Source organism: Geospiza fortis, unplaced genomic scaffold, assembly GCF_000277835.1.
Source record: "Geospiza fortis unplaced genomic scaffold, GeoFor_1.0 scaffold583, whole genome shotgun sequence".
Taxonomy (NCBI): Eukaryota; Metazoa; Chordata; class Aves; order Passeriformes; family Thraupidae; genus Geospiza; species Geospiza fortis.
This window is the reverse complement of record NW_005054588.1, coordinates 142150-146641: the sequence shown is the minus strand read 5'-3', so window position 1 is coordinate 146641 and position 4492 is coordinate 142150. Positions and strand designations below refer to the sequence as shown.

The 4492-nt window shown below is 41.0% G+C and overlaps 1 long non-coding RNA gene across 1 annotated transcript; it reads right to left on the bottom strand.

Moving 5' to 3' along the window:
- Positions 1-1039: 1039 nt before the first annotated feature.
- LOC115948878 lies at positions 1040-4276 on the bottom strand. The gene is made up of 3 exons (XR_004082644.1): positions 4218-4276; positions 2000-2075; positions 1040-1065 (listed from the first exon to the last, which is right to left on the bottom strand). It is a non-coding gene; the product is annotated as an uncharacterized LOC115948878 (long non-coding RNA).
- Positions 4277-4492: the final 216 nt, after the last annotated feature.

The window sequence follows — 4492 nt, the reverse complement described above, 5'->3', positions numbered from 1 at the left end:
AAAAAATTATCCAATAAAATATTCATCAGGAATGTTAATGTTTTGTGTCTTAGGGTTTCATTGCCAAGATGATTCATAATTTTCTTTTTAAACAAAAGGGATTAAATAATAGTTAGCCTTTATCTACTGAGTGACCAACTTTGGACTTATGTTTTTCCAGTATTGGAAACATCCATTTTCACATCCTCTCAGCATGTTAAGCAACACCAGGAAAGCAATTTATACCAATAAATTAATAATTAATACCAGCAAATACTATTTAGAGCAAGAATTTTCACCTCAAACCAGAAGCCTTGATACTTACAATTGTATCCTGTAGATTCAGGCAGAGAATAAATTCTAAATCATACATTTCAAGAGCTTTTTTTCAGTTCCTTCTTCTCTTAATTTTCTTTTCAGAAGAGCAACATGAATACATGGTCAGTTTAATAATAATAATAAATAAATCTTGGTCAACCACTTCCAACTTCTTGTTCATTAATTCATGCAAAACTGTCAACATGTCACTGACTGCAGTGCTTGATTTCAAAGAGTCTGAAGGATGGAGGACAGCATTGTTGCAAATGTATTATTGAAAGCAGGAATATCTCTGCTGAGTTTCAGAGAGCCATTTAAGATTTAAATAATGAATCCTCAGAATGAAAGAAAGTGCCTGGTGACACAGCAGTGACAGGCACAGGGACTGTTCCTGCCTGGTTTGTGCTCTGTCAGAGCTCACTCCTTTTCACTCTGATGTGGAAATGAGGGCTTCTTTATTTTCTGGTCTCTGCTGGTCCCCAAGCAATGCCAGTGGGAGTCCTGTGACATGGAACCATCCATCCCTTCTGTCCCATTGGGGCAGCCCCTTGAGTTTGGACTGCAGGATACCCAGGGCTGCAGCTGTGTCTGGGCTCTCAGTGGCACCACGTCCCTGTCCAGGCATCCCTTCACTCCCAGACATTTGAAGGAGGGTTTTGTGGATGGCCTGACGAGCTGATGTCTCTTGTGCCTTCACCCAGATCCTTTCACTCCTCGAGGAGGAAGCTGATGAACCACTTTGTAGGACTTTTTTGGAGGAATCATTTACTGAGGAAGGAGAAATGGAGAAACCATTCACTGAGGGCAGCTGCTCTCACCAACAGCTGAACTGCAGATCCTTCAGCAAGGCTGCAATGCACAGAAGGGCAGATGAGAGCTCAAAAAGAGAAATAACCCCCTAAACACCCCATTTGCATTGTTTATAGGTCTATTTCAGCCAATTTAACAATGGGGGTATCTACCATTGTTGTTAGTAACTACTAAGGTTTATTTGAGGGATTTTTATAGTTGTTTTCTTCAATTTCAGGAAGTTGGCAAAAGCCAGTGAATCGCATTTCATTAAAGACCATTAAGGATTAAGGACCAGAAAAACCTGAATGATTGATTAAGAGAAGGTTTGTGTGAACTAAGTGAACAACAAATAACCACCATGAACTGAAGTCCTTTCAGGATCAGGCTTTGTTAACTGGCACTGCCTGAATAATCATTTCTAAAATAAATTTAGGAGATAGTCTAGCCTTACTTAAAAATCTGAAAAGTATTTAGAGATCTTTGTTTATTTTAAGTTCATCACCTCTATGTAAGTTCTTGATAAGACACAGATAGTGACACTTCTTAGTTTGCCCTTTATTTCTGTGGCACACACCAGAGCCTGGCAGGCAGTTTTACCTCACTGGTAGCTGCTTCTTAAGAGCTCAGGATTTGGGTGACTCTCCATTTCTGAACAAACATCTGAGCAATGGGTTAGAAGTTTTATCTCCTCCCTGGTGCCTCTGTGCAGCAGATTAGTTGTTCTCATGTGGTGACCAAATGTGGGAGTTGGGATGTACCTGTGGCTCTGTAGCATCCCAGAGGGGCACAAGTGACACCCCATCTTTCTGGGGGGACACAAGTGACACCCAATCTTCTTTCTGGGGGGACACAAGTGACACCCACAGGAGGCAGGCAGGCAGCAGCCATCCCATATTTATCCCATTCTTACCCAGCCAACAGGAGAGATGTCTGCATCCAGGGCACTGCATGATCTTCTTTTGCAGCCTACAGATTTCATTGTGTAACTAAAAAAAATGTGAAATGACAGGCCCCAGTTTAGGATTTAGTCTGTTGCACTATTAAAAAATCCCCATTAATTCTGTAAGCTTCTAAATGTACTCAGTGCTGTGTGAAAAGAACCCAAAATCAAGAGATCCTGAGCTAGACTGGCCAAGTTTCAAAAAATGTTCGACTTCCTTTGACACTTCCACAATATTTTTTAAAATTTACTTGCACCTCTTGTAATTAGCAATATCTCATCCTAAGAGAGTAATGTTTGTGGGGTTTTATTCTCTTAATAATCCTTTTCAAATCCTGTATCATTTTTTCTTGGTTTTAGGACATGAGCAGGGGCTCCAGCCACATTTCAGTTAACTGCTGGCTAAGTGAACCTACATGCAGTGTATCTTTTTAGAAACTGAAAATATATACATCACGTGAAAATAATGGTTTCTCTCTTCATTAATAAGAAAAAATCCAACAACAACTGAGGCTGCATTTTGAGTAAAAGAATAAATTAGGCACATTTTTTTGAAATGAAATCTGCTTTTCACAAGTGTACATTGAATGAGATTTAAGTTGCTCTGGGAATGTGAAACAACTCTGAAGTTGCTCCACAAAGACTGATGAAATAAAGAGTATCTGGGCAGACAAAGGAACGAATCCCAAACATTTTAGTTCCCCTTTTTCCATCTATCTGCAGTTAGTTGTTTTAAACTGTGATCTCTTTATGATTGTAGCACGATTTCTTATTCCTCCCAGAGAACTCCTTGTAATTCATATTTGAATATTTTAGCAATACAGCAGCCCTACAATAATTACAGAAGGACTTATTAGTTAAAACAGGGCCCTGTATAGGAGAAAAGCAACATTTTCATCTAGATTGCTTATAATAATTGCACTCCAGTATTTTACAGCTGCAAAAGAGATGAGCAAATTTTGGGGTGGAGAGTTCAGCCCTTCCTTTCTGTGAACTGGGTTTAAACCTTAAGCCAAACAAAACTGTGAATTTTGAGGTGGTTTTGATTTTACTCTGTAGTCAGCAGCTGGCTCTGAAATCATAAATTGCTCAAGTCTATCAGAGGTATTTTAAGACAACCTCTTAAATGAATCTGGGGCATTTCAAATTCGTAATGAAATCTTAACCCAAACAAGTTTCAAGGCAGCAGATAGTGATCTAAACACCACTGATTAAAAAATAAATAAAATAAAAGCAGACTTTTCAATTGCAAAAATGAAGTCACCTGCAAAGCTCAAAGCATGCAGCAGTGGTGAATCAGGAAGCTATTAGCTATTCACTCTAGGTATGGTTTTAAAAGCTAAATTTGGCATCTGATATCATTCATTTCAATGTACAAAAGAAAACTTTCAAGAGATAACTGTGGATTGAGGGCCAGCCTAGGTGCAATTTGTTCCTTGAACAAACAAAATGTCAGTTTACACCCACACTCTGCCTTCGCTATATTATCTTACAGAAAACCTGAGGGGACTTTTGCTAAAGCACTGAGAAATCAGAGACTGTTTCCCACGTGTGAATAGCTTTTCCTGAGTGACAATAAAGTACCCCTCCAGTAACAATTAATTTATTTAATTAAACAGCAATTTAATTACATTCCTAAGCATGCTCACACGTATGTTTAATGGGACACAAACTGTGAGACAGGTACTGCAGAGGGTGGTAACTCAAAGTCTAAATCACAAAATGTATATTACAAAGATCTTTTAAAGAATCACATCTGTAAAGGCAGTGAATTAATGTGCTGGCTGGGACTTGCATCTAACAGGTCCAGCTCATTACACTCAGACACCACTGGCACAACTGAATCTACTGGGAGCCTGAAAGTCTCTGAGAACCTTCAGAGTGACATTTGGGATAACAGGGGTGAATTTCAGCCATGCCCACTTGCTGCACTGTATTTTTGGCCGCAGGCACATGCCAAGATCAAATTCCCAGACTTTCTCCGTGCCCGAGCAAATATTGTTGGACCCAGATTTGGAACAGTCACCAAACACAGACACAGCACGTCCCTGTGCCCAGCTGCTGTCACACACAGTCCCACACAGGGCTGGGCACCAAGGGGTGCTCCTGCAGCTTGGAACATCCCATGGCATGGAAGGACAGCGTGCATCCCACTGCTGGCACGTCAAGAGAGAGAATCCAAGGGTACCTTGGTCCTGAGTTGATCTCCAGTCAACCCTCAACCAGCTGGGGGCAGAGCAGACAGGGTTCCTCCAGGCAGCAATGTAGGGACGAGCTCAGGCCCTTTGGCTGCCTTGAGAGGCTGACCTAGAACAAAAAATAGACAGAGTTACAGAATAAAGCAGGGATTTATTAAAAGGATCTCCTGCATGGATGCACCTTGGGCAGCACAAGAGCCCAGCCAGGGCTGCACCCAAGATGAACCAAAATGGCCCCAAAATGCACAACCAGGCACGGGGTCTG